This window comes from Rhipicephalus microplus, chromosome X, assembly GCF_043290135.1.
Source record: "Rhipicephalus microplus isolate Deutch F79 chromosome X, USDA_Rmic, whole genome shotgun sequence".
Lineage (NCBI taxonomy): Eukaryota > Metazoa > Arthropoda > Arachnida > Ixodida > Ixodidae > Rhipicephalus > Rhipicephalus microplus.
The window spans coordinates 56,725,710-56,746,557 of record NC_134710.1 but is presented as its reverse complement, the minus strand read 5'-3'; the positions used below and the strand labels follow the sequence as shown (position 1 = coordinate 56,746,557).

The 20,848-nt window shown below is 46.8% G+C and overlaps 1 protein-coding gene across 6 annotated transcripts in view; it reads right to left on the bottom strand.

Moving 5' to 3' along the window:
- Nucleotides 1–20,848, bottom strand: part of LOC119176070 (dual specificity calcium/calmodulin-dependent 3',5'-cyclic nucleotide phosphodiesterase 1A) — a 637,362-nt gene that overhangs the window by 289,014 nt on the left and 327,500 nt on the right. For 3 of the 6 annotated variants that reach the window (XM_037427186.2, XM_037427187.2, XM_075876719.1), the window contains exon 1: nt 12,189–12,376. The exons of 2 other annotated variants lie outside the window; for them this stretch is intronic. The gene's annotated coding sequence lies outside the window, so the exon portion shown is untranslated. Of the gene's footprint in view, nt 1–12,188; nt 12,402–20,848 lie in introns of those variants that run through there. One more of the 6 variants, XM_075876720.1, reaches the window with a different exon arrangement.

Sequence of the window (20,848 nt, the reverse complement as noted above, 5' to 3'; positions counted from 1 at the left end):
CTGAATTTACTTCCGTACCTAGAGGGTGATAGCAATATTGTTAAAAAAATATCACATGGATTGAGACAGAGAAAAAAAAGTCAATAACTAAAATAACAAAAGCTTAAATAAGCCTCGTGGAAGAAGCCGTGCGCTCTGACATCGTACATTTACCAGTTAGCTGCAAATTTAAGACCTATCCCAAACTTCACCAAAAAAAGAAAAAAAGAAAATAAAAAGGCTCCCGCAATTCTATGAAAGGGACAGAAGGACAAGCCGGAAGAAATAAGTGTCCAGCAGCAGTTGCACCGCCTATGGCGCGGCACAAGACAGCGTAATTAAGGTGGTCCCGGAAGCCCACTCACTGAGAGGCGCATCCCAGAGCGGCCGCCCCAGAGAAGCGGCGCGCAGAAAACAGCGCAGATCGCTGCCGTTTCCGTGCGCTGTTGGGTGCACACTGAACAGGCCGTGCACGAGAACAGGACACGTCCTTCACTCGGGCTTGTTTACGCCGGCTGCGCGAAGATGCGGAGCTTTACGATGCAGCGCGCGCGGCCCCCGGCTGCCGTCGTGTACCCAGGTTTTGTGTGGAAAATGCCCGCGTGTAGCATGCCTCGAGGCTACGCAAAGTGCACTGATCAGCGTGTTTGCGGCGAAAGGCGGCGCACTGCGCATTTCGGCGGCCTCGAATCACAGCGGCGCGCTGCACAGGAAGATCGGTCGTGTTCGACTAGAATGGAGTCAAGGAGACGAGAGAATCTGTATACACACGCGGCCGCAGAGGTGTGCGCCCATCGCTTCGCAGTGTTTCAGAATATAAATGTTCCCGGTGCTGCCTCTACGCCTGAACGGAGCGAAAGTCACCGTCAAAGCAGCGACCCCTATATACAGCTATGGTTTCACCTTATTGTCAAGGAGAACAAAGTCGACAAATTGACGCTGTGAGCGCAGAAATGGGAAATACAGTCGCACGGTGATAGCTGGATGCTCTCTCTTTCGCTGAAGGTAAACATAGTACAGCGTGCGCAAAACATGTTGCGTAAACAGAGCCTTGTGTGATACGTGTTGTAAAAGGCTGCGTTGGTGCGTCTGTTTCGAGGAAGGGTATAGTGGTATTAAAGGGGCCCTGCAACACTTTTTGGGCATGGTCAGAAATTGCATCCAATCGGTAGTAGAGTCTTTCGAGAACACGCGAGCCAAATACTATAGTGCAGCACGCAGCCTGGATTTGGCAATGAATGATCTAAGTCAGCTAAAAATTGCTTTCTCTTCCCTTGAGAAATTCCGGAATATGACCCAAAATCGCACGTAGATGACCCATCTATCAGCCATTAGCTGATTTGAACATGGCTCTTCGGTTGTTACAGAAATCACGTGAAAGGCCGTCACTTGTCCACGCGTGCGCGCGCGATCGCACTGAGAAAGCCGCGTATTTGATGAAAAAAAAAAGAGAAAAAAGTGCTCAAGGTCACAAGGTGCGCGTGTCGGTTTTTTTTTTTTTTGTTTGCCCCTCCCATCCCTCCCTGCTTATAGCTTCCAGCGCTTTCGTCGTGACGAGAGAAGAGAGAATGCGATTGCAGCGTGTGACAAATATTTGATTGATTTGTGGGGTTTTACGTCCCAAAATTATTATATGATTATGAGACGCCGTAGTGGAGGGCTTCGGAAATTTCGACCACCTGGGGTTCTTTAACGTGCACCCAAATCTGAGTACACGGGGCTACACCATTTCCGCCTCCATCGGAAATGCAGCCGCCACAGCCGGGATTGGATCCCGCGACCTGCGGGTAAGCAGCCGAGTACCTTAGCCGCTAGACCACCGTGGCGGGGCGCGTGACAAATCTTTGTAAGTCCGCTCGTACTAGAAGGATTCTTAAAATTTTTGCGGCGTTGGACTTGTGAGGCAATACGCTATCCCAGTGAATTAATTCCATGGTTACTCGAAAAAGTGATTTAGGGTGCCTTTAACAGAGAGAACACCAAACGACAAACTATAATACTACACTACAAAACAAGCATCGACGTACCCTAATTATGAACTAGACGGAAGTGCACAAATTAGGCCGTACTCAGAAAGGCGACCACTCAAATACTAGTCAGTAAAAAGTTAGCGAACCCCTTACTCGCACGCCGTTCACAAGCATGTAGACAAACAATCACATCATGGTCGTCATAACTTGTATTTTCATAACCTGTATAATTCGGAATATCAAGGAACTTGCGCGGGTTGAAGATATGACATTCTGTTAAAATCCTGGAGACAGATTTACAAAACCTCGTGCTAGTACTAAATCTTTGTCGCCAATGGCCGGTATTCAGTTATTGCGTGACAAGTATCGAAATTGGTTGAAATTTCTTTTTTTACGAATAACTTACAAACAAGCGTGAGATGTTGTGGCGAATAGGCGCCCGGCCATCAGTAGGGTCGGCCAATATTTCAAACTGATCTAATATCAAAGAGAGGATGTATGTCTTACTCATTCTTTCAAGCAATTAGTAAATCTAAGCGGAATGTGCGTCGATTGTCAACACTGACGCGAAAGCAGTTCGTCGAACAGGCATGCAGCTTTGGCCCGGCTTCCACATGCTTTACGTCAACTTCATTTACTTTTTTTGCCTCGATTGCCACATGCGCGCAGATAGATAGATCTGGAACCGCACAGGGGTTTTCCGTTTGCTTTTTTTTACATACTCGCGACCTGATACACGAACTGGCGTGCTCTTATGTGCATGTTTATATCGGCAACGCGCCTGAAAGCTGAGCCTGTATACGGCAATACAGATGCGGCCCGCTAAAGACACAGTCGAGCAGATTCGCAATTCTTCCTTTTGTTCTCATTATTTAGTTTCTATACGTTGCAAACCACCTGCTCGCCACAAATCACGTCCTTATTTTTGCCACACCGTGGTCTGGCAGTCACGATTGCCTTCCGGCCATGTATGTATATATTCAGCTAAGAGTGGGAGAGAGAAATACAGATAAGACACTGACTTTAATGAGAAAATATGGAATTCATACGGCTATCGACAACATGCTCCTGCTTTGGAGTGGGCCAATGTTCTGAGAACACAAGGACAAGCGGTAACAACGGCGGAAAAAAAGCTACCCACAAGGTCTCGTAAATATCTAGGTCTGATTTCACAAACACGTGTATGTATACGATAGAAATTTTCGTAACAATAAACTTCAGCCAATCTTGGCGCTGAACATATCTGTTATTGTCAGTGCTAATCAGCGAAACCGAGAGGAGTGACGAGAGGAGAGAACCACTGTCTTCTCCTGTTCGTTGCGCTGATGTGCGCTCATAGTCATGCTGTACGAACACGCCCAGTCATACAGTTTTCTAAGTATATGTGATGAGGCTGGTTTGCTGATGGAAGAGAGTGCTTATGAAAATAAAGTCTTTTAAGTTCGGCCAGAGCTGCCTTGAGAAAGTTATTATTATGTCTGGGGTTTTACGTCCCCCAGTATGATTATGCAAGATGGCAGATATAATGAAGAGTTCCGCAAATTTCGAACGTCTGCAGTTCTTTAACGTGTTCTGACATAGAACAGTACATGTGCCTAAGCCATTTAGCGTCCATCGAAATGAAATTGGCACCAGCGGAATCGAACCCGCGACTTCCGGGTAAGTAAGTAGCCGAGTTCCGAACCACTTATCTGCCATGGCGGATGTCTTGCGGAACGTTATGGGTGCTTATGTTGGGTGCAAAGGGCGGGAAATATTTCCACGCGAGCCTTGAGCATCGCATTAATAAGCGCACAAAAAGCGAAGTAGAAATTTATGACTCAACTTCTAGAAACTATCTGAATCTAGGATACACAGCGGTTACAGATATAGGAAGGACATTACTCAACCTCCTTGAAACATCGTGAGGTTGTGTATCTAACGCATTTTGACGGCAGTATTTTGAGCAATAAGAAATGCAGACAACAATAGCTCTGATGCTTTGCCTTATTGTGATGATAAGTCACCTGAAAGCCACAAGTGGATTCGACAAATCTTTGTGAGAACAGGGCTGCGTTAACAAGAATTGATCGGACGTTCGTAATAGAAGGTAATGAGCTGATATTGTTACGTTACACATTATACAAGCAGCTCCGCCACTTACACAATTAGCTACGTACAATAAACCAACACACACCGTGCTGACATTTTTTTCATTTCATTTCCTCCGACCTCCATGTCAAAGCATTCCATCACACGACAGCCGAAGCAGTACAATATGGGAATTACAACAATTAGTCCTAGATCTTCCAGTACATATGTATCGTCCCATTTATGTAAACAAGCACCAAAAAAAAAAACCTTCACAGAGGTATTGAAGGCGACCAGCTGTTTCAGTTCTGCAGTGTGGGTGAACTAAGTGAAATGGTTTTTAAAGGATGAGATATCGCTACTGCTGGTTGGTGATGGTGCTATGACAGCGTTTGTGGAGTCTTGACTCCTTTCTTGTGTCCGTGTTTGCATGCCCTGTCTTTTTAGAATGCATAATAGGAGCTTGGTGAAATAAAAGCCACCCACGCCCATTTTTCGGCGCAGAAACGGGTGCACTTTTCATCAGCACTCGTGCTCTCTGGGCTTATCTTTATTAGGTGCATGCATATCAAAAGTTGGCATCAGGGGTGGTTCACACTACTTATATCTCGTGAAAATGGTACATGCCAAACTACGTGTTAACGCATCCCAGACTTTAGTTTCAAAACCTCGTTCACGTGTTTCTTTGAGGCGGCGATTATATGCTGAGCACTTTCTTCTGTCCTGTTTGCTCGTTTGTTTGTTCTGAGCCATGACTGTCCTTTTCCTTGCCCAGTTGCCTGCGCTCTTTTTCGCCAACACCAAAATGTCTCATTTCATTAGTGCTACTAACTTCCGCGTAAAATATCACTCCTACCACTGAATACCATGTCCCTTCGAACAATAATGAAAAAAAGTGCAGGAGAAGGGCTTGTATTTCTCGTATAAAGACTCGGCTACCTTGTGGACATCACTAATGATCGCCTGTATTTGTGCTGATGCACGGGCACATGGTAATACGAGCGTCACCGCGGAGGCCGATGGCGCTCCCATTTGGCGCACATCAACGGGGAAAAAAGTTGCATGTATACTGGCCCGAGTATTCCTCGCGACGCGAAGGGCGCAGCCACGGCTATACAGGTAAGCGCCCCTCTGACGCCGCAACAGGAAACGAGCGCGCCCCCCATTGTGGATGCATTTGTAGGCACGTGGTGCTTATGAAAAAAGGGAAAAAACGGCATCGCGCGTTCTTAGGATGCGTAAGCGGTAGCACGAGTCCGCCAAGTCGAACCAGGCGAACCGTGCCGATGCAGACGCACTCAGGTGGCGTCCCACACCAGTTCTGGCGCAATGCGACACACTTCCGGCATTGCGTCGGCCGCGATTTGCATGCGCGGCTGTGACGTTTGCATGAGCGACAGCATGCCGACAAACCATCGCTTAGCGGCGAATCTGCAGACACCTCACCACAGAAGCCTCTTTACACAGAGTTTGGGCAGAAAAAGCATTTTTAACAACATATATATATATATATATATATATATATATATATATATATATATATATATATATATATATATATATATATATATATATATATATATATATATATATATATATATAATAATTTTTAAGTAACCGTAATCTGGAAACCTTTGAAGACAACAAATTTATGGCAGAACCACGGAGCTCTGTAAATTGCTTGTGAAGCACTAGCCCATTTCAAGTGTGCTCAGATTTGGGTGCACGTCAAAGAACCCCAGGTGGTCGAAATTTCCGGAGTCCTCCACTACGGCGTCTCTCATAATCATAGCGTGGTTTCGGGACGTTAAGCCACGCAAATCAATCAAACAATCAAGCCCATTTCAAGTTTTTTGGGCTATAGTTCTCACCGCTTCATTAAATACCGACGTGCAATCACAGATGCATGCTGTCACTCGACAATCTGTACACTTGCAGTTATTCGTTAGTTCCATTTGGTGCGAACGCGTAAACGCAATTGAGGTCATTCAATCAAAAAAGTGAAGATGGACATATACACTGCGCTTCAGATTTAGCGTGCTTGAATTGGTTCGCGCGTACTCATTTATAAGCAGCCGCGCAGCGCTTTTCGCGGAGCCTGGAGTAATTCAAAGAACACTGATATTCGTGTTATACACTGGCTTGTGCATGCACGCCTTAGCGCGTATGTCTGCGCCATCTGAGGAGGACAGGTTGGTGGGCACCATGCGCCGCAATCATGAGCACGCCGCTCGCACAGGCCAGAGTAACTGTGACCACATACAGTTACTCTAGCGGAGGCCAACGCTCATCGACGCCATGGCGGGCGATGAATCCTCACGAAAAAATGGAAGAGCTCGACACAAAATGCGCACCAATTTAAGCGCACGTGTCGTGGTAGCGTCTGAGCAAGAGCCTAGTTCTTACGCCGTGTTCTATATCCACAATTGGTGCCCGCACTGGGTTTAGAGTCACGTCAACGACGCGTTGCCCCATTTCTCATTTCATTCTGCAGAACATTCACAGTGAATGCAGTCGATATGAAAAGGACGCCACAGAATGGCTACGCGACTGCTGATACTTTTTGTGTCGGTGTTTCGAAAGCAATTTGAGCGGTGCACCTCTATAATAACTGGAGAGCTCAGTGTGTCAATGGATCAGTACAACCACGTACAGGTCAACGCACACCTATCTGCAGGATCCATCGACGTAAGAGGTGGTTGCAACTAGTTATTGGATAAAGATAGTTTGCACATGGCATCATGGACGCAGCTTATTAACGTGCTGGTATCCCAAAATGGCTGCTTTGATGACGTAACAACAGCGTAGTCACGTTACGGTTAATCTGGTTCAGTATGATAGCGACACGGAGAGACCGCTATTAATTCCTGTGCGTAAATAACAAGCGGGCATGGGTGCGACGTGTGTATAACATGAACTTAACTTAAACAAACTACGAACCCCACCAAGAGGTGCTCCAACATGGCGGCTTGAGCGACGTCAGTGCTAGCCATATATAGCAAAACCTTAGGTGAACAAAATCGTTCGAAATTTATTTTTGGGCAAGTCAGGGCAATCGTCGACATTGTTATTCTTTTGCAATGCACACAAAATTGTATTACTAATTTAGCGGCACTTCTGAAAAACCGGAAAAAAAAGTGAAAGCTTGGGGAACTTTACTATCTCCGGGGGTCGTACTGCGTAACAAGTTTTCCTTCCTGTTTTATTTTTGTTGCAACCATGCCGCCAGGCAGAACATTCGCTCAGCAGAAAGGTAAGGCGGTAGGAGCGACCGACCGACGAAACACAAAAAAGAGCTGGAAACAAGACCGAACAAAAGAGGCGAGCTGCTGTTTGGTTAGGGTAACTACACGTGAAAACGGAACGTCGAACACTAGAATCCACAATGTGTCTCATGCCATTGGCTATGTTTGCCATCACTGTCAGAAACTTGCGCACGTTAGTACATTAATATTTGCATACGCAGTCAGCACAATCACAATATGGCCAAGTTCAGCAGCTTAAGTAAACCCCCCGAAGCTCGAGAACATCGGTTACCGTAGCGTGCATATGATTAGAATAAGGAAACGAGAAGAGTTGGATGTGAGTGACTCATTTCGTGTCAGCTTAGGCACCCGGACGCGCCCCGCCGCGGTGGTCCAGTGGCTAAGGTACTCGGCTGCTGACCCGCAGGTCGCGGGTTCGAATCCCGGCTGCGGCGGCTGCATTTCCGATGGAGGCGGAAATGTTGTAGGCCCGTGTGCTCAGATTTGGGTGCACGTTAAAAAACCCCAGGGTGGTAGAAATTTCCAGAGCCCTCCACTACGGCGTCTCTCATAATCATATGATGGTTTTGGGACGTTAAACCCCACATATCATCAATCAGGCACCCGGACGCTTCGGCTGTTTCGGGAAAAAATTGCCTAAATACCACAACTAACAGTCCAGAGAGAAGATAGTCAAAGCGGCCGGAGCGGTGCTACCGGGTATCACTCTTATAACCTGACGGATATTAAGATTGGAAAGCAAAATACTCAAACGTAACTTCGAGGGCCTCCAGCGCTGATACGAGAGTGCTCTGGTGCGGCCGCGGCCAAAGATTATACCAATAACGGCTCAACGAGCTGCAACGCACGGCGCTGGAGATAGCGCTTATCTGAACGAGCTTTCGGGGAGCGTCACGGTTTCAGGGCAATCTCGGCGGCCGGTCGTGGGTCCTGGCCCTGGCCGTGTACAACAAACACACACGGCCACACACACACTCGGAAGCGTGCCGGCATGACCCTGCGCGCCGATTCTTTCATCGCCGCAGCGGGAAGAAAGAGGCGCGTCTTTACGCCGGCTACACAACTCTCTTTCAAACGCCTCCTCCCTCCTTCTCTTATTCTAGCAGTACTAAAACGGCCATACGCCTCCCATTACCCGCTTGCGTGGTGATACGGGTGCGTGAAGGAAAAATACCGAAGACGTATATACGCTTCACAACGCCGTAGCATGTACCAGATAAGTTCACCCACAGACAGGCACGCTCAGTATACCGCCATCTATCAACGTGAACGGTCAAGAATTTTTTTTATTTTATGTTGTTTTAAAAGCACGCCCACGCAATGAGGTAATCTCGTACGAAAATTATTTCACTCGGTTGCAAGACAGAAAAAGCGCGAGCCATTATGGCTCGCGAGAGCACATAGTTCCGTATAAATTGATGTCGGGAACGCGGATATAAAGCCTCTAATGTCGGTAGAGAATGAAGTGCGTTTTTACGCCACACGCGCTCTTCGGTACCCAGAGAACAAAGCAGCGGGCCTTGCGCGTATAAAACATACGGCCAATATCAGCTTTTTAGTTCATGTGACCATTCTTCAAATTAACAGAGTTACGTAGCGATCGTTAGTTCTACTGCAACAAGGATGCCTGGCGTTTACGCGACGTCCAAACCACACACGCGACGCATAGTGACATTTAAGTCGTGTACACTAAACAAAAACTGTTCTCTCTGTTGAGATGCTCAATTGACCGCTTGACACCCCCTCCCTTTTTTTTTCAATTGTAGGCCGCTATATAGCTGCCAAATTTTTCGGTTTGAGTAAAGCCGTCTTAGATGGAGCAACATCTTTGTGTATATGTAGTAATTTTACAGATACAATATGCGTCTGTCTTGCCAGACGCTCAAGTATAGACATGAGAATACTGCGGTGAAAGTAGCTTTCCGGCAGCATGATGCTAGGGCAACCATCAAATGCCGACGTATTAGATTTATAGCCTTGAGTCCTCACTATACTTACGAACGATCAACAAAAATACGAAGTATTTAAATAAATAAATAAATAAATAAATAAATAAATGGCTAAACGAGGGCAACACAAGACTAAAAGCACGTATTGGACAAGCACTGTCCATTTTGACAGGTACCAAACAAATGCGTGACGTTGTGGATTCAAAATCAATTCGTAGTCCTCCACAATACGGCGTCTTTCATAACAGCGCAATTCCGTGACATTGAGGTCCTCAAAGTAGCCTTTTTCTTGTAACGAGGGTGACATGAAGGCATAATGCAAAAACCATGTGTATACGGGCGGCGAAGCCGTAATCTCGACAAATACGCGTTATTACATTAAAGACGCATTGCATTCAGAAATAGGTTTCATCAATAACGCACCTTTACGAAAATTACACAACCAAGCTCCAAAGGTGTACGTGATGCTGCCGGCCCCTTAAACCAGCGTCCAACTTTACTCGACAATTCGTTGCAAAATCTCATCGCTGCCCACGACTCGCTTTTTACATGAGTGGCCGAAACAAACGGCACACGTCAGAGAATAATGAGAGAATCACCAAAACGGCTTATGGCGCACGACCAGTGAGGTAGCGAAGTTTTGCGGGGCGATCATTCATGCGTGCACGGCGCTCTGAAACAGCTTCAAAAAAAAAAAAAAGAAACAAAATTGTCCGTGAAAGCTCAGGGTCATCGGACATTGCGCAAGCTGAACACGCACATTGAAATTCCGAGCGCTTTGCGCTGCAGAGTTAACGTAAAGGTTATCCCGTCTGTCGGCAGTGGAAAACGAACTGCGCAATATCTCTGAGCAAAGTTACTAATTGCGATGAACCCACAGTGAGGCACGGCTCACATTCAATGGAGGTATCTGGCATCATCATTAAAAAAAAAACCTCTCTAGAGCCGCCTGCCCTCCCCCTTCCCTCTTTATCGCATACGGTCCTTGATGAGATCGCCCTGTTAATTTTATCAGCATATGCAAAGAGTCATTAGAGCGACGCTTGAAGTATATGACAAACTGAGCGAGATGACGATAATCGTTAGGGAAGGAAAAAAAATCAGGGGGCAAAGAATCAGTGAAGTGTTGAAGGCAGAAAGAACATCTCGTCTGTTGTACGCCATGTAACGTATACTGCATCTATTTCTAATCGACAGAGTGCGATTTAACGCGAATTCGGCATATCTGGGCGGACATTCTCTCAATTAGGGGATAAAAGAAAATATGCCGTGCAGTCGATTAAAGATAACACCTCCGTCTAAGAAATTTTCTCCCAAACTTTTCTTGTCACGGAAGCCTCGCACGCTGCACGTCGTGATGACCGCACTGTAATCAGGGTTCCGTTACAGGATTAATTGGAACCATCGGAACGTACAGGCCGACCATGACAGCCGAGGCATAAGAAGTCGCAAAACACAAACAGAACAGGCAAGGACATAATTTCCGGAGCTCTCCTCTACGGCGTCTCTCGAGATCATATCGTGGTTCTGAGATGCTGAACCCCAGATATGATTATTATTAGGCACGACCATGCATCTCTTGAAAGTTTTGTGGAATTTTCGGCCCGCGGTATTGAGTATGAACGAAATAACAATGATCTCATCTATATGCAGATTCTCGCGGCTAACAAGTTTGATATGAGTGCAGTTATGACTTCATAATGCGGATATCATTACAAGCTATTCACTCCGCACACTCACGTTACTGCAGTTACTCGAAGCTCTTGAAGCAGAAAATGCCGCCTTCTCAAAATGGATATTTTTGTTGATGTTATCCTGCCTGTTTTATGCACGGCCTTAAAACGGTGGTATGAAAAACAGATGTCCCTGCAGCGCACACAGATACACGGCTTTCCAGTATGTTTAGTAGGTGGCAGATTCTCCTTAAGCGCTCGCTATTGTGATCCCACGACAGGCAGGTTCTGAATAGTTTCTGAAAAGCAACAATTTAGTTCTACCCTCGATGTCACGCCTGAGTTTGGCTCGAACAAGCTCACAAGCCTCCGCTTTATCCATAATAGAAAGCGCAACGGACACTTTATAAAGATAGATAACAGTTATAGCACAAAATCTGAAAAAAGAAAAAAAAAACCGCATAACCTCTGAATATTTTTAACGCTAAGAGAGTGCTCTTATACTTGTACTTCCTAGGCAAAGAAAGAAGAGGTGCGTTGATTATTGATGTGTTTTATGTGGGTGAAGAAAACGCGGTGTTGACATTGTTTTGTTATTTAAGGGTGGGAGGTGAAATCGCGTATGGAGGGAGCACAGGCTGCTTTAACGCATTAGGTAAACTTATCATGCATGTACATTTTTTTGTTGTTGTTGCCGCGCATCGCAGGTATACTTAGAGAATTTCGTGAAGTTAACCGCGCAAATAGTCGCGGACAATCTCTCCAGCGCTTACCGATAAGTTCTTAGGCCGAAGTCAAGCAGCAATCACAAGATACCATATTGTGTTACTACATTCACGCATTTAGCGGCACATCGTCCGAAATACAAGATCTCTCAGTCATGCCGACAGCAACATGCGCAGCGGCAAGGAAAAGATGACACACTCCGAGTGAGAAGCGGTACGATAATGGCATTCATAGGAAAGCGTGTAGCACCAGAGTGGCATTGGTGGTGGGCGCGAAGTGAGCCCCGGGTCGCACACCATGCGGCAGTCGCTCCCAAGGCAGGTGCGCCTGGGAACAGACTGGTCGCGCGGCGTGCGATAAGCGCGGGTCGCAGCTGGCAGCAACGAGCGTGACGGTCAGACCGCGCGATTGACCACCGACGGTGGCCACAGAAGTCGCGCATACGGCACGAAAGAGGTGCGTGCAAAGGCCTGACGGCACGTACTTGCGCAGGCAAACGCGCCTCGTGACAGAGCAGAGCGCGCCGAGGAACTGAACTCGAAAGTGTCGGCTCACCGTGAAGGCGCCGTACCGGCCGTTCAGTGGAGAAGGTCTGCCTGTAACTTCGCAGGCGGTCCGAGAGAACAAAAATTGCAGAACAAAATGCTTGCGCGCCGGTTTCGCCAGGTCGCGACAGGTGATGCGCGTGCCGCCGGTGACAGCAGCAGGGGCGCGCGTTCGAAACGCCGGCTACACGCGGCGGCGGCGACAGCGACGTGCCTCCACAGCGATGCGTGCTCTCGATTTGCTCCGCGCCTCCGCGCTTCCTCCGAGCCTCCTCCTCGCGTGGTCACGTGGTTACGGCGCGTGCGCGTCACAGAGACAGGGAAGTTTAGTCCCCGCGCTCTAGGGAGAAAAAGGACGCACGCGAAAGAGAAGGAGGATGCTCGACCAGGTGGTACAGTTGCAGCACTGTAAGGAGAGTACCTCGTCCCACTGGCCACTTGAACAGGGAGTGCGTAGAAACCTGTCTGTTTCCGAGTCATAATTTGCATGCCGCAGCACGGGAAGTGCGTCATTCACCTGCGCATGCCTCCACTAGCAGCTAGTGCTTCTTCTTGCGATTTCTGCTGCTTTTCAGACGCGGCTAAAATTGAAGCTCCGCGATTTTACGCGTCAAAACAAATGGTATGATTAAAGGCACGCAGCCGTTGTACGCGGTTTCGGATTGATCGTGCACCTAAACTATTGTTCATTGTCAAGTGAACTTCATTTTTCATTACATTTCTAACTGTTCCGAGCACTGTCTTCTCATTTGATTTATATTTGTAACACAAGTTTACTAACACTTTATTATTGCTAACATCTTTGGCTGGTATGCATCGGTTTTTCATTCTCTTTGTCATTTCCTTTCTGACGACCCCTTACCCAATGCTCCTCATAGGCTGGTAAGGTTCCTCAAATAAATAAATAAATAAATAAATAAATAAATAAATAAATAAATAAATAAATAAATAAATAAATAAATAAATAAATAAATAAATAAATAAATAAATGGGCACACGAGTGCATTCGCACTTCGCACGCAGCCTAATACAGCTATCATAGCTGGTCATAGAACCAGCGCACTGGTGCTCACAGCGCAACACAATAGACGCTAGGCTACTGCGGATCTGCTGCTGCGGCTATAACTGGCTGCCTACAGTACGCCAGGTTCAATGAATTATTTCAGAAACAAAACCATTAAGCTGCCCAAATCATGTGTGCAATCAGCGCAATAGGTCTCCCCTGAAGCCAGCTTGATGATTACCTTGAACGAGTTTATAATGCTTAATTATGTAGTACAGTATACGTCTGGACACTTAGGTGCGGCCCAGTATACCTGAGAGCACAGACTGAGTTTCGAGTTATTACGGGCACCTAGCCGAGTTAAAGGCGCGTAGCCAGTGTTTTTGTTTTTTTTGAAGGGTTGAGTGGTAGGGGAGGTAACTACTTAATGCATATTCATGGGAGAGTCTGTATTACGTTTATATATATATATATATATATATATATATATATATATATATATATATATATATATATATATATATATATATATATATATATATATGGGTTGTTCATCTTAGTCCATGCTATACGCATCAGTGTGAATATAGATTCTGAATAGACACGCCTCATGTCATTTGTACGTAACGTCTTTGTGGTGGAGGTGCTGCGTATCGCGACCATAGCGGATAACTGTGTGTTCCTTCCGCTGCTTAACTTTGGTTTCACCCCTCAAGTGTTGCCCTGCCAGATGTCTCTAGCCAAGCTAACTGCTACAACAGACGACGATGTGAGTGTTGTCGCTGTATCTGCTCCTGGTCGAAGCGCAGTCTCACGGTTATCCAGCTCAGAGGATGTTATTTTTCGAAACATGATTGCATCGGAGCTTGCGCCTCACCAGGCCGACGCTCTCTGCCAGGTTTTGACCTCATACAGTGACATTTTCGACACCGACGATCGTCCCTTGGGCCAGACTAAAATTGTCACACACCGAATCAACACTGGTGACTCGGTGCCCATTCACCATCGGTCGTACCACGTGTCAGCGTTCGAGCGAGAAGTGACTGAAAAAGAAGTGGCCAAAATGCGTATGAAAAACGTAATCGAACCATAATCGAGCCCTTGGGCATCTCCCGAGGTGTTAGTAAAGAAGAAAGACGGCTCACGGCGTTTCTGCGTTGATTATCGCACCTCAACAAAATTACCAAAAAAGACGTGTACCCTCTACCACGCATTGACTATGCCCTCAACTGCCTCCATTGAGGATGCCCTCAACTGCCTCAACTGCCTCCACCTTCTTTTCATCTCTCGACCTCCGATCTGGCTACTGGCAAATTGCTGTAGATGACATGGACCGAGAAAGGTCCACCTTCGTTACCCCTGACGGTCTTGACCAATTCAAGGTGATGCTTTTCGGTCTCTGCAACGCCCCAGCGACCTTTGAAAGAATGATGGACACGCTCCTAGAAGGATTTAAATGGTCGACATGTTTGTGTTACCTGGACGACGCGATCATTTTCTCACCTACCTTCGCAACCAACCTTGAACGCCTTTCGACCATTCTATCTATATTACGACGGGCCGGCCTGCAGCTCAATTCCTCAAAGTGCCACTTCGGTCTTCGTCAGATTACCGTGTTGGGTCACCTTGTTGACGCTGCCGGCGTACGATCAGACCCGGCGAAAGTACGCGCTGTAGCAAACTTCCAAGTCCCACGCTCCGCCCATGATGTTCGCAGTTTCGTGCGACTCCTGCTCCTACTTTCGCCGGTTCGTGAAAAACTTTGCGGCACTCGCACGGCCACTCACTAACCTTCTGAAACAAGACGTCGCATTCTGTTGGGGCCCTCTTCAAGCTGACGCCTTCTCTCAGCTAATCACCACTCTAAGGACACCTCCTATTCTTGCACATTTCGACCCTGATGTTCCTACAGAAGTGCGAACAGACGCGAGTGGTCACGGAATTGGTGCAGTTTTGGTGCAAATTCAGCGGGGCAACGACCGTGTAATCGCGTATGCAAGCCGTCTGCTTTCAAAGTCTGAACGCAATTACTCTATAATAGAACGGGAATGTCTCACCCTTGCCTGGGCGGTTACGAAATTCCGTTCTTATTTGTATGGTCGCCCTTTCCGTGTCATCACAGATCATCACGCGCTGTGTTGGCATTCTTCTCTGAAGGACCCCACTGGACGACTTGGCCGTTGGGAATTACGCTTACAGGAGTATTCCTACTCGGTTGCTTATAAGTCTGGACGTCTCCTTCTGGACGCCGATTGCTTATCACGCTACCCTATTGATCACCCCGACGAACCAGACATCAAGCCCAGCCTCAGCGTCATGTCAATGTCCCAGTTTCTTCAGATTGGCGATGAACAGCGTCGTGATGCTTCCCTGCGACAAATTATTGACCGTCTCGAATCTGCTCCGAACGACGCGTCGCTTAGCATGCACGTCCTCCTGATTGGCACGCTGTACCGTCGTATCCTCCAGCCAGATGGCCCTCAGCTCCTTCTTGTCGTGCCGAAACATTTGCGTTCAACCGTGCTGCACGGACTTCACAATGAACCAACTGCTGGTCATCTGGGTGTATCTCGGAGGTACGACCGTGTGCGTCGCCGCTTCTTTTGGCGCGGTCTTGCCAGGTCCGTTCGCCGTTACGTGTCTACCTGCAATAAATGCCAACATAAGAAGTGACCTACTGCACCCCCGGCTAAACTTCTTCAACAGATCTTCATCCTAAGCAAACCTTTCTTATGTGTTGGTATAGATCTTTTCGGTCCTTTTCCTGAGTCGAAATAGGGCAACAAGTGGGTCGCCGTTGCTGTAGACTACGCGACTAGGTATGCCATCACTCGAGCGCTCCCCACCAGCACCGCTACTGACGTTGCGGAATTTTCGCTCCATGATGTCATCCTACACCATGGCGCTCCTCGCCAATCACTCACGGATCGCGGCCGCGCATTTTTGTCCCGTGTAATCGACGATATTCTGCGCTCTTCCTCGACGCAGCACAAGTTGACCACTTCCTACCATCCTCAAACAAATGGCCTTACCGAACGCCTAAATCGCACCCTCACGGACATGTTCGCGATGTATGTGTCCTCCGACCACCATGACTGGGACCTCGCGCTACCTCACGTGACCTTCGCTAAGAATTTTTCGCGCCCCGACAACACTGGTTATTCACCTTTTTATTTGCTCTATGGCCGTGATCCGACGTTACCACTCGACACCCTACTTCCAACCACTATAACGCCGTCAACCGAATATGCACGCGACGCTATTGCTCGTGCCGACAACACATGTCAGATCGCCCACTCTAGACTTTCGGCTTCGCAAGCCACCCAGAAAGCCATCTACGACAGCCGGCATGCTGACGTCCGCTTCTCACCCGGTTCTCTCGTTCTCCCGTGGTGCCCAGATTGTCGAGTTGGCTTATCAGAGAAGTTGTTGTCTCTCTACATGGGTCCTTACCGTATCATCCGCCGGGTAACCGACGTCACTTATGAGATCATTCCTGCATCTGAGACCACAAGCCTGCCTGCAACCACACCCTGTAATGTTGTGCAAGTCAGCAGGCTAAAACCTTACCATCTGCCTACTGGAGACCGTAATTAATATGCACCGAGACAGCGCTTTTACCGCAGGGGGTAATGCTACGTAGCTGACATATCAGCGGTCAGAAGACGACAACGAGGAAGTGGTCTGTCGGTTGTGCAAGTTGTCCTCCATCTTAGTCGATGCTATACGCATCAGTGTGAATATAAATTCTGAATAGACACGCCTTGTGTCAATTTTACGTAACAATATATATATATATATATATATATATATATATATATATATATATATATATATATATATATATATATATATATATATATATATATATATATATATATATATATACCACTCTACCGCTTTTTGATTCACGGCCAAGTACGCGGTTGCAGCCACAGCAAAGAGTTTGCCGCATTCTGTGGGCCACGGTTATTAGGGCAGATGAGCCGCGGTTTTCCCAGCAACAAAAATCTGGTCAAGGCGACTGCACAGTAAACGCGAAGCGCTGAAGGAAGATTCATGTGAAAGTAAGAAAATGGGGGGGGGGGGGCGCTCTTTTCTAATTGGTCATGCTTGAATGAGGATCTGAGAGAAAGGTTCCGGCAACGAGAACCAAGAGCATACACCATTCACAAGACGACGGGGTGTCTCCGTCCAAAGGAAGCCCCAGCAATGAGGCGGGACGTTCCTTCGCCGTTCCTCAATGTCGAGCCTAAAGACGTGCCATTGACGGAATCCACTCGCTGCGGCTGCGCCAGTTTCCTGCTCGTCGACGATGCTTCGAAACGAGTCACGGAGAAGCCAAGCGATTGCGGCTGATAAAAAGATGTCGGCCAAAAGAAAAGCGTCGTCGAGATGCGCACGCCACAAGGTCCTCCACGAACACGCGTGGCGAGGCCCCGCTGTCCCTAGGGTCTCGGCGTCACGCGTCGCCATCCATTGCCCAACGCGTGCCGCACTCGGAAACTCGAACTACAGTAAGATCAAGGATGCTGGCTGACTGAGTGGTTGCGACAGCGGCGCCGTGAGCTGCGGGGTACTCCAACGCGCTTCAATTTTTTAATATATGTAATAGTTAGTACGGCTTCAGTAATGAAAACCTTCGAAGTTTTATGATTAAGGAAGACCTTTAAAATTTTCGGAACTGTGCAAAAAAGAAGACAAAAAGGTAAGAAGTAGGCACGGGCACCGAGGCTCACTGAGATGTAAGAAGGATAACCACAGATATGAATTATATTTCGCGCTCTCAGACGATCACCTTTCTTATCAAGACGCACTTCATCCGTGGCATCTTTTCTTAGAGACTCAATTTCTTCTTTGCTGGAATTAACGACGTTTGATTTCGATGACTGCGATCAAGTGGATGCCTCTTAGTAATAAAGTGTGATGCACAGCTTTTGGTTTAATGAAGAAGTGCGTTGTGCATGGCGCATAATGGAAGGAAGAGAGATAGAGAAAATAAGAAGGAATGGGGGAAGGTTAACCAGGGCTTAGTCCGGTAGGCTACCTTGCACTGGGGAAGGGGAAGGAAGGTTGTAAAGGAGGATAGAAAAGTCCCTGACAAGGCCGACGCGTAACAGTTGCATGTTTCACATCGCGAACGATAAATCAGACAGGTGTCCTTGAGGAAACGCAACCACGATTTCGTTGCCTTTGGGCACTGGGATGGGCAGTGCCATGATCCCAATACGTTCTCGACAGTGAAATCACTGCCGTCCAATTGATTTAGAACAGTGCAGAGGTGAAGCCTCTCGTTTACGTATGCCGGGCAGTAGTAATACAAAAGGTGTTCGATAGTCTTATCGACGACACAATCGTTGCACTCCACGCTGTCGGCCATCCCAATCTTAAGAAGGCTACGCCCAAACTCAGATGATACAGCACTGTACCTTCCTTCCTGGAAAGACCAGGGGGTAGCCGCAGTCACTAAAAAAGGTCGACAGAATACAGTCGATGATGTGCGAACTGTGATGATTGCAATTCCTGGAGCGCACTCCAGGCACATGGCAAGTATTCAGCCGCGTCAATCCTATATAAAGATATAGAAACAAGGTTTGCTTGTACGTGTGCATTTCTGGCAGCTCCATCGACGAGGTCGTTGCCGGAAATACCGAAATTACTTGGTACCCACTGGAACACAGCGTTACGTCCCTTTCGGTCGATTAGTGCAGCATTTCTCTGATCTCACACGCATAATAGAAGCCTTTTTCTATTAGCCTCCATTGTGAATATGAAAAGTGAAGGCAAACTGTTCAACCTCCCTGATGACACGTAGTAAGTAATGTTTCATGAAACCAAGTGCCCACTTAAAGCTCACCGTCTTTACTGTTCTCATATTGTGCTTCTATACATGACCGGACGATGAATTCAGTCTCAATTTTTTAAACGTGGCTATGCGTTTGGTGCAGCAAGAACTTTGAAGAACGTCATAAACAACATATCCCTGCCGTTTCTCCTGTTGACAGGTGTCTGCTCTTGCACAATTTCATTCACCACTGCTATTAATATATGTAGGGTACGCATATGGGATGAGAGATTCGTGATCTTTAGTAGAAAATAGGGCTAAAAAGATGGTAGGGACAAACGACAGAAACCTCGGCGCCGACGAAGAGCCAAATGTATTTTATTCTTCCAGTCCGCATATACGTACATACATACTCCACCGCAATTTCAAGGACACAGAAAAAGAAAAAAAAAAGAAAAATGAGTATCAGCCTGCGCAGAGTCAACAATGATGGTCAGGGGAACGAAAATGTTGATTCCTTCAGAAGGAGCGAAATGGAGGGTAGGCTTACACATGCCTCACCACCGTTTTACAGATATGACAGGCTTCAGAAATGAGACGCACGCGTTCGTCGTGTTATTTTGAAACGAAAGTCTAATCTTTAAAACTGCGGCATTCTTATTACACAGGCTGATCACAATTTTTCACTTTCCTTTTCTGTTTCCTTGCGATTGTGGGGGAGACTGGCAGAATAAAACACATTCGATTGTTGGCACAGTGATATCTGCCCTTTCTCCGTGCCGTCTTCTTAGCGCTGTTTTCGATTGGATTCAATTCACGAATGTTCAAATCCGCAGCAGGAGTTATGAGGGATCGTATCCATCGTTTGAACACACGTTCAACACTATATCCGTGATTGAAAGCAAGTGAGAGGAAACCACAGAAGTGCAAACTATATGTATAGTTGTGTAGGTATCTGCAGTAACTCTGCATTCGATAAGGTGTGAAGCTGATAAGACAGATGTGAAGAGTATGAGCCGGGTATTAATTGCTAGCGTCATCGCCTGAAGACAGTTATAGCTCTCTGAAGAGCGGAGCTTTTTAAGCTTTTTGTTGTGCCGGGAAGTGCGAACAGTAATTATCATCAACATGAAGCAGTGCGCGCTAGCTTCATTCTTTTTTTTTTTAACGTCTCTTTTACTTCCACAACACGTGCACCTGTTCATCAGGCTCGGAATAGAAAAACTTCGATGAGCGAGTGCGCTGCGCGACTAAAAATCCCGTAACACGACGTAGCTATAGTCAAGCGATTGACACCACGCAACATGACGTAGTAACGAGTCAGGTCAATAAAAATCACATTATCAAGCCGCGTCACTGAAATCTTGTAACATCACGTAACCAGTCACGCGACTAAACATCGTGTATCAGTACGCACGTCTAGTCACACAACTAAAATGATGCAATATCGCGTAATAGATAGTTATGTGACAAGTTCCCGCCACAAAATACGTAACAGGTAGCTACGTGACGTGTCTAGCTACATCGGGCCATACTTTACCTACTACTACAGCAGAAAAATTAGCATCTCTAAGAAGAGCTTTGCATTACTTGCAAAACTTAGCTAGGTCGAACACAATAGCTCCGCTGATGTTTGCATCCTCGCGCCGCTATAGCACAAGATGCGGACTTTTTTTCGCCATATTTCAAATTACACTAAAAGCCAATTTGAAAATTATGACGAATCTTGAAACGTAAAAAAATTACATGAAACGCGAGGACTTTTCTCTTTTAATAAAACTGCCTTTGAGCCTGATCAGTACATAACTTCGAAATAAAATTACCCACGCAAACACAGAATATGCCCCCCCAAAGAAAAGAAGATACACACGCGAGCGTTGAA